General features: G+C 37.8%; 1 pseudogene; it reads left to right on the top strand.

Moving 5' to 3' along the window:
* Positions 1-974: 974 nt before the first annotated feature.
* On the top strand, positions 975-3,642 carry LOC144382190 (olfactory receptor 6C3-like; annotated as a pseudogene).
* Positions 3,643-9,086: the final 5,444 nt, after the last annotated feature.

A 9,086-nucleotide genomic window follows, 5' to 3' on the forward strand; every position in this document is an offset into this window, starting at 1 on the left:
ATTGTTAATTTACATTAGGAACATAAAAATTATATAAATGGATCAATATGTAGTAAGAACTATATTACTGATGTAGGTCTATCTATGTGAGTATAAATTAATATCTCTGGCTTCACTTTTGCTTCCCATAAATTAAGACCTTTACTTTTATTTATGACCAAGATAATTCTAGTCCTATATTTCTGTGATTGGAAACACATTTATTTCTACAGAGCATATTTAAAAGAATGCACTTTAAGAATAACATAATTATAGCTATTATTAAGTTCTGGAATTGTGTTGGGTCATCAATTTCCATCAAAGCCTTACAAAACAATAGTTTTTTAATGGCCTCAAAATTAAAACTCAAAATTAGATATTTCACTTCTAAAAAGCACACAATCTTGGGGGCGCCTGGGTGGCTCAGTCGTTGAGCGTCTGCCTTCGGCTCGGGTCATGATCACAGGGTCCTGGGATCGAGCCCCGCATCGGGCTCCCTGCTCCGCGGGAAGCCTGCTTCTCCCTCTCCCACTCCCCCGGCTTGTGTTCCCTCTCTCACTGTGTCTCTCTCTTTCAAATAAATAAATAAAATCTTTGAAAAAAAAAAAAAGCACACAATCTTGGAAACTGGAACATGGTATCTCAACATGTAAATCCAGATATAATTACTAAATGTTGTTGTAGAAACATGATTAAGAGATGTATTGCACATATTGACAACTTGGATACAGGTAATGTAAAGGCACTCATGAAGGGACTTTTAGTAGCCCTGTGAATATAGTTTTCCTTTTCAAGAGAGAATGTATAAAATGTTTCTGCTTTAATGGAATTGAGTGGATATTGCAAAACTGCACAAAGGAAAAAAGGTTCATTGCTTCATTTCATTGGAGCTAATAATAGGAACAGTTAAATTTTCAATTCCTTTACTATTCACATACTCTCTTTTTGCTCTGTTTCTCAACAGTAGATTTTGCTTAAAGAAAATAAAAAGCAGCATGAGAAACCATACAATGATTACAGAGTTTGTTCTCTTAGGCATCTCAGACGACCCACAGCTTCAGGTTGTAATCTTTATCTTTTTATTTATGGCTTATGTATCAAGTGTCACTGGAAACCTAACCATCATCATCCTCATGTTGTTTGTTAGAAGAAACTGCATCCCAAAATTGTAAAAAAGAAACACTTATATATATACAAAAATAAAATTAAATACAATGAAAGGATAGAATGTAAGTGTAAAAATGAAAATTAAAAAGATTTTTAAAAAAGAGTTGATAAAATAAGAAATTGAACAGGGAAGGAGAGAAAAAATATTAAAATTGAAAGACTAGAGAATCTTGGGGAAAAAAAACATGAATTCTATATACCGTTTTCCCCTAGCACAGGAGTTTTGCAGTTCCCTATGATCTGTAAACTTGGTCTTAGCCAGATGTTCTTGCTGATCTTCTGGGGAAAGGGCCTGTTGCACTGACTCTCCAGGGTCTTTGCCCTAGGCAGACCTGCACTGCCGTTGCCAGGGGACCAGGATACGTAATCTGCTCTGATTGCTCCCTGTGGCTTTTGTTCCCTGAAGGCTTTCCCTTCCTCTTTGAAGATGAGAATGAAAATGACAGTCTCCCAGTTTCCAGCCCCAGAGCCAAAAGCAAGGGGCCTCACTCCTCAGTGCACCTTCAGGGAAAAGCAGTCGATCATCCTGTCTCCCTGGTCTCCATCCACACTCCGGGCTCACCCACCCTGTGAGAGTGCGTTTGGATCTCAGGCACACAACCCCATTTGGAGTCTCCAATCCATGCAGACTCCTGTGGTTCGCACCCATGCCACTCCTTCTGGGGAAGGAAGGGGAGTCTCACCACAGTTCTGCCACATCCTGGGTCCCCGCTCAGAGAGCGCTTGCCCAACTGTGCTGCGGTACATGGTATATGGCAACCCCGAGCTGGGAGCCCATTCCTGGGCTCGCTGATTGCAGCCAGCTTCCCTGCTCCAATGCCTGGGAACTCTGCCACACTCAGGCACCCCTGGTCTTCTTGTGACCCTGGGGATCCTGAGACCACACCGTGCCACCTAGGATTCCACCCCGTTTCGCCACCTGAGCACCTTTCAGACACGGATGACCCTCAATGGAGCAGACTTCTAAAAGTTCTGATTTTATGCTCTCTGCTATATCATTTTCCCGTAGCCAGCTGACAAAGACTCCCTCCCCCCGTGGTTTATCTTCCCATAGATTGCCTCAGATTCACCTCTACGCACCTCCTACGTTACAGAAATTGGTCACTTTTCTATTTGTAGGGTTGCAGCTCTTCTTTTCTTAGATCTCCGGTTGAGTTCACAAGTGTTCAGAATGATTTGAAAGCTATCTAGCTGAATTCCTGGGACCACACAAAACTCAAGTCTCTTACTCATCCACCATCTTGGACTATCTACAATACAGTACTGTTAACTTTAGGCAAAATGTGGTACAGAAAACAATGTTCTTCAACAATATTCATCTTCAATCTTCACTATTTATTTATCATATGGAACTGAACTCCTACCAGCTAACAGCAACTCCCCATTGCCCTCCCTGCTCCATCCCAAGGCAGCCACTTTTCTACTCTCCATTTCCATGAGTTAGACTAAGTTTAACACCTCATATAAGTGGAATTATGTAATTTTTGTTCTTCTGTGACTGACTTATTTCACTTACCCTAAAGTCCCCCAGACTCATCAATGCTGTCACATATCTTTAAAAAAAGAAAAAAGAGAGAGAGGGAAATGAAAACCCATGCAATAATCAGAGTTTGTCCTGCTGAGCATTTCTGATGATCCTGATATTCTGGTTGTGATTTTATTCTTTTTATTTATCACATACATATTATGTGTCACTGGCAACCTGGCTATCATTACTCTAACCTTGGTAGACTTCCATCTACAGATGCCTATGTGTTTCTTAGCTGAAACTACTTTATCTTAGAAATCTCATTTACAACTGTATGTACTGGTAGATTTCTGGGTACAATCATCACAAAGGATAAAATGCTTTCTCCTAACAGTGGTATAGTCCAACAATTTTTCTTTATCTTCATGGAGATGAATGAATTTCCCATTCTAATTGCCATGTCCCTTGACCACTCTGTGGCCATTTGTAAACCCCTTCATTACACCACCATCATAAACAGGTAACTATGCATCCTATTTGTGCTCTATGCATGGCTGAGCAGGTTCCCGACCATTTCCCCACACCTTATGCTTCTGCTCCAGCTGGATAATGTCATGGATAACTTTGCCTGTGCCTATCTTTTGCCTGTACAACTATTTTCTCAGATACATGGTTCCTAGAAGTAATTGGTTTTTACTTTGTTCTGGTTACTTTGCTATTTACATTGGCATTTGTGATATTGTCCTAATATACATCACATCTGCCAGTGAGAGAAAAAAAGTTTGACTCCACTTATATTTCTCACATGATTGTCATTTCTATTTCCATATATGATAATTACTCAGCAGGGGAAAAAAAAGTCTTCATTGACCAAAGGAGTAGCTATTCTCAATAACAACTCTGTTGCTCCCATGCTGAACTCCTTCATTTACCCCCTAAGGAACCAGAAAGACACAAACCTTCAAAGGTTTGGTCCTTGCAGTACTGTCTCATACAAAGAAATCAAAGTTCTGATTAGTATGAGCTAACGTTATCATGAAGATTTAACAAGAGAAAAACGAAATTTAAAACTTCTGTTATCTTCCTACATCCATGTCACAGCTACAGGAAATGTTGAGCTCATTTGTTAAACAATCTTTATATCACAAAAGTGGCTGAGTTCTGTCCTCCTTTAAAGTATCTGTAGGTTCCATGTAAGTGATTTATAATTGTGAATACAAAACCAGGGGTTATGGAACATAAATCATTTTCCTTAGTATTATAAATATCAAAAATATTTTATCAAAAACACTAATTCCAAAAGATACATGCAACCCCAACTTTTTTGCAGCATTATTCAAAATAGTCAAGATATGGAAGCAGCCCAAGTGTATGTTGAGAGATTAACAGAGAAAGAAGTGGTGTGTGTGTGTGTGTGTGTGTGTGTGTGTGTGTGTATGTGTGTGTTTGTGTATAATGGAATATTACTCAGCTATAAAGAAAGGATGAGATCTTGCCATTACAACATTGATAGACACAGAGGATACTATGCCAAGTAAAATATGCCAAATACAGAAAGACGAATACCAGACGCTTTCACTTCTATGTAGAATCTAAAAAGCAAAATGAACAAGTAAACCAGGAAACACAGCAGAAACAGACTCATCAATACAGAGAACAATACAGTGAACATATATTAGGACGAAATCACAAATGCCAGATAGAAGGTGTTGCGGTGATGGGCACAATGGGTGAAACAGAGTGGGAGGTACAGGCTTCTACTTATGGAATAAATAAGTCACAGGAATAAAAGGTACAACAGAGGGAATGTAGTCAATGCTATTGTAATCTTGTTGTATGGTGACAGATGGTAGCTACTCTTATGGTGAGCATAGCACAATGTGTAGACTTGCTGAATTGCAATGTTGTACACCTGAAACTAATGTAACATTGTGTGTCAGCAATACACAATAAAAACAAACAAACAAAGTATCATCAATGAATGTGTAGAAATGAATAGAGGGGCCAAAGGGAAAAGACCATATGTGACTCTGCATGCCCTAAAGGAGAAGAAAAAGTAAGATTATTAAAACAAATAAGGAAATAAAACCACAGGTAATTTGGAATGGAAAAAGTGAGGGTGAATGGGGTGAGGTGAGTCTGAAATTGCAGAAAGAGGTTAAATATTACTGTGTCTTGGTCCTGATAAAATTAGACACTTATATTAAGGGTACTGAGAATTCTTTTCCCCCCTTGAAAATGAGAAGTAAGAATTTCTCAGACCCATGTTCTCTGAGCTAGAAACATTACTTATGGGGGATACCATGATATTGGTGCTCTAAATGACTGACTATCCATACTCTCATGTTTTCTCTAGCCTAATGATACTAAAGCAGTTGATCATCTATTTAATAAACAACAAAAACAGATTCTTGTCTTACATAAGAATAAATTCTGCATGGATTAAAGAGGCAAATGGGAAGAGTAAAACCATAGAATTAGTGAGCATAAATGTATACTTACATGATTTTCAAGTATGTGCAGAAAGGTGATCTAAGAAGAATAGGCCACCAAGAATTCACTATACAATTTTTTTCAGTGGAAGCAACTCATAAATAAGTTAAGGAGAGGTTCTGAAAAAATTTGGTGCAACAAAAGAAATTCACCCTGGGTTTATATTCAAATACATAAATATCTCCTACTAGTAAATAAGACATAAAGCCCCAAAAAGTGAACATGAGTTAGGAATAGACAATTCACGGATGAGAAATAGAATTTTTAAAAATGTTCAATCTCTCTAAAGTATTATGCTAACTGAAATAAGGGTGTCAGAGAAAGACAAATACCATATAATTCCAACCCATAAGTGGAATTTAAGAAACAAAACCAATGTGCAAAGGGAAAAAAAAAGAGAGGCAAACCAAGAAAGAGACTCTTAAACTATAGAGAACAAACCAATGGTTACTAAAGGAGAGGTGGGTAGGGGGATGGATGAAATAGGTAAGGCAGATGAAGGAGAACACTCCTTGGATGAGCACTAGGTATTGTAGGGAAGTTTTGAATCACTATAGTGTACACCTGAAACTAACATACACACTGTATGTTAGCTGACTGGAATTTAAATGAAAAGTTAAAAAAAAAGATGTAAGCAATTAAAACTTAAGTATAGAAGCATATGGGGATTTTGCTTTGCTTTAGTCATTGAAACTCCACTGTTTTTAATCTTTCAAGCAACATCTTATTTTATTATGCTATAAGTGTATGTAAACTTAAGTGTAGACACATATGGGAATAGCCCTGTGCTTGAGTCATTGAAACTACACCATGTATAATCATTCTTTCAAGTAACATGTCTTTCATTAGATATAAGTGTCTGTAAACTTAAGTGTAGAAGCATATGGAGATTGCCTTATGCTTAACTCATTGAAATGACACTATGTTCGATCCATCTTTCAAGTAAAATCTTCTTTCATTAAAATATATGTGTTTGTAAACATATGTGTAGAAGCCTGTGGGATAGCCCTGTGCTTAACTCACTAAAACTACATAAGGTACAAAAAAATGTTCAACTTCTCTAATAATTAGAGAATATAAAATTTAAAAGAGTAAACATTTATCTACTAAGAACCCCCTGTATCCTAACTAGTCTGTAAGTGCTTTCATTCATTATCTCCTTTAATCTTTAGGATATCCTAAGAGTTCAGCCTATTAGTCTTCTCATTTTATGAGTAGAGTAATTGATGCTCAGAAAGGTTAAATAAGTTTTGCAAGTTTGCAAAGATATTGGGTCTCTTTGACCTCAACATCTAGGCACTGCGATCTGGTCTTTATGAGACTGTCTTTATTATTAAGTGAATTATGGCTTCATTTTGTCTTTCTGTTTGTAAAATATGTAAGTGATTTCTAATATCTGTGATTGTTAGCATGCAATGGTGTTTATTCTTGTCTGTGGGAGGGAAATTTTGAAATATCTATCAAAATTTAGTACTCATAAATGTTCTACCAGTACTTGTATATATGCAAAGGAATGCATACAAATGGATTTAGCATTGTAGCTAATGATGTGATACAGGTAGCAACCGCATTTCCTAAAACTTAACCAACAAGGAAACTGCTAAATTGTATACAAGTCTCCTCTGTTATTCTACGCAACTTACTCTTAAAATTGAATATGAAAAGCTAAAGTTTCAAATATTCTTCTGAGTTTTCAAGATATTAATATGCATCTTTGATAGGAGAAGATGATGTGGTAGGAAGACCCTGAACACACTTCCTCCACAAAACACACTAAATTATGCCCATTAGAAGTACAATTCCTCCTGAAGAAGAACTAGGGCTGACTTAACAGCTTCTGAATAACCAAAGACGAAGGCAACAGCACAGAATAAACAGGGAGACACAGTACCAAAGAGAGCCCCCACCCCTTTACTGGGAACTTAAGTGGGAGGGATAGTATTGAGGGACTGGGAATAGATTCCTCTGTCCTTGGGCACAGAAGAAAAAGCTGTAGTTCAAAAACACCAAAGAGCTTCAGGGACGCTGTCTCCCACCCATCCTAAAAGTCCAGACTGGACTAGGATCCTGGTCCAGTGGCTTGAGAGCTCACTAAGCAGTCCCTATCAAGATACCAATAGCATTTTTCACAAGAACAAATAATCCTAAAATGTGTATGGAACCACAGAAGACCCCAAATAGCCAAAGCAATCCTGAGAAAGAAGAATAAAGCTCAAGGTATCCCCATCCCAGATTTCAAGTTATGCTACAAGTGTTTAGTAATCAAAACAGTATGGTAATGGCACAAAAATAGACACATAGATCAATAGAACAGACTACAGACCCAAGAAATAAACCTATGATCATCTTGTCACTTAATCTATGAAAAGGAGATAAGAAAATACAATGGGGAAGAACAATATTTTCAATAAACAGTGCGAGTAAAACTGGAGAGTTACATGTAAAAGAATGAAACTTGCCACTTTCTGACACAGTGTACTCAAATAAAAAAAACAAAACTCAGAAAAAAAAATAAACTCAATGAATTAAAAAACTAAATGTGAGATCTGGAACCATAAATAATCCTAGAAGAAAACACAGGAAGTAATTTCTTTGACATCAAACATGAGTCTGCCTGAGGATTCTCTCTCTCTCCCTGTCCCTCTGACCATCACCCCTCTTTCTCTTTTTCTTTCTCAAATAGATTAATAAATTTTAATTGAAAGAACATGAATTATTTTAAATGTATTTTTTCTATCATTTCTATTCTACCTGTGCAAATACACTAAGTTGTTTTGTGTTTTGATGTGTATCAGGGTGATTTTCAAAACTAGGATTTAATGTATTTTAATTAAAAAAGTGTATTTTTTCAATTAACTTTTTGAGGTGTATTCCTACATGTGTCTACATAATTTGAGTCACTACTTTTTTTTTTTTTTTTTACTTTCTCCATATTCTTTGTAAAACTATTGAATACTTATACTATAGAAATTATTGTAGGGAAGTAAATTCTGCCACCCCCAAATTGTGCCTCTTTGGCATGATGATTAATTTAAGCTAATTATTTTAAAGAAATGAAAGACTCAGAATGTTTTCCTTTTTACCTCCTCCTCAAGTGCCTAAAAGAATAGAGGTAGAGGACCTGCTCCAAAAAGGGAGCTACCACCATAGACAACTACAGGGTAATATGAGATGTTCTGACATGTATTTGATTGAATATCCAGAAGGAGAAATTACCTAGAACAGGGAAGAAACTTTATTAGAGGAAGGGGCTCAGGAGCTGGAAATGGCAGAATAGAAGGATTCTAAGATCACCTCATCCCATGAATACAACTAGATAACACTGATGTCATGTAAGTGATTCAGAATGACCCCAAGTCTGGCAGAACAAACTCCACAACTAAAGGTAGAGAAAAGGCCACATGGAAGAGAGTAGGAAGGGCAAAGACAGGTGGGAAGTTAAACAGACCCTGGGACCCATAGGTGGGGAGAAAGGAGAGAGACTATCACATTTGGGAGCCTTAAAGGGAATGAAAAACACCCCATGTGGCTATGAAGACCAGAGGGGCCGAATTATGAGTTCTTACAGCCTGGGGGACTTAAAGCCTGAAATTTTAAAAATCATTGGCTCAGTGGTGGGAGGGCATGGAGGGCAATTGAGCCCAGTCTCTGTCCTTAAAAAGACAGCACAACGGGGGTGCCTGGGTAGTTCAGTGAGTTAAACATCTGCCTTTGGTTCAGGTCATGATCCCAGGGTTCTGGGATCTGGCCCCATGTGAGGCTCTCTGCTCAGTGGGGAGTCAGCTTCTCCCTTTCCCTCTGCCTGCGACTCTGCCTGCTTGTACATGCCCTCTCTCCCTCTCTGTCAAATGAATAAATGACATCTTAAAAAAAAGACAGCACAACAACCAGCCCGGCAGAGAAGTAAGTGTTTGAAAAATGCCTGGGGGGGAGTTAGGATGGTGAAGAAGTAGGGGGATCAGGGCTTTCCTCATCCCTG

This window comes from Halichoerus grypus, chromosome 6 (assembly GCF_964656455.1).
Source record: "Halichoerus grypus chromosome 6, mHalGry1.hap1.1, whole genome shotgun sequence".
Taxonomy (NCBI): Eukaryota; Metazoa; Chordata; class Mammalia; order Carnivora; family Phocidae; genus Halichoerus; species Halichoerus grypus.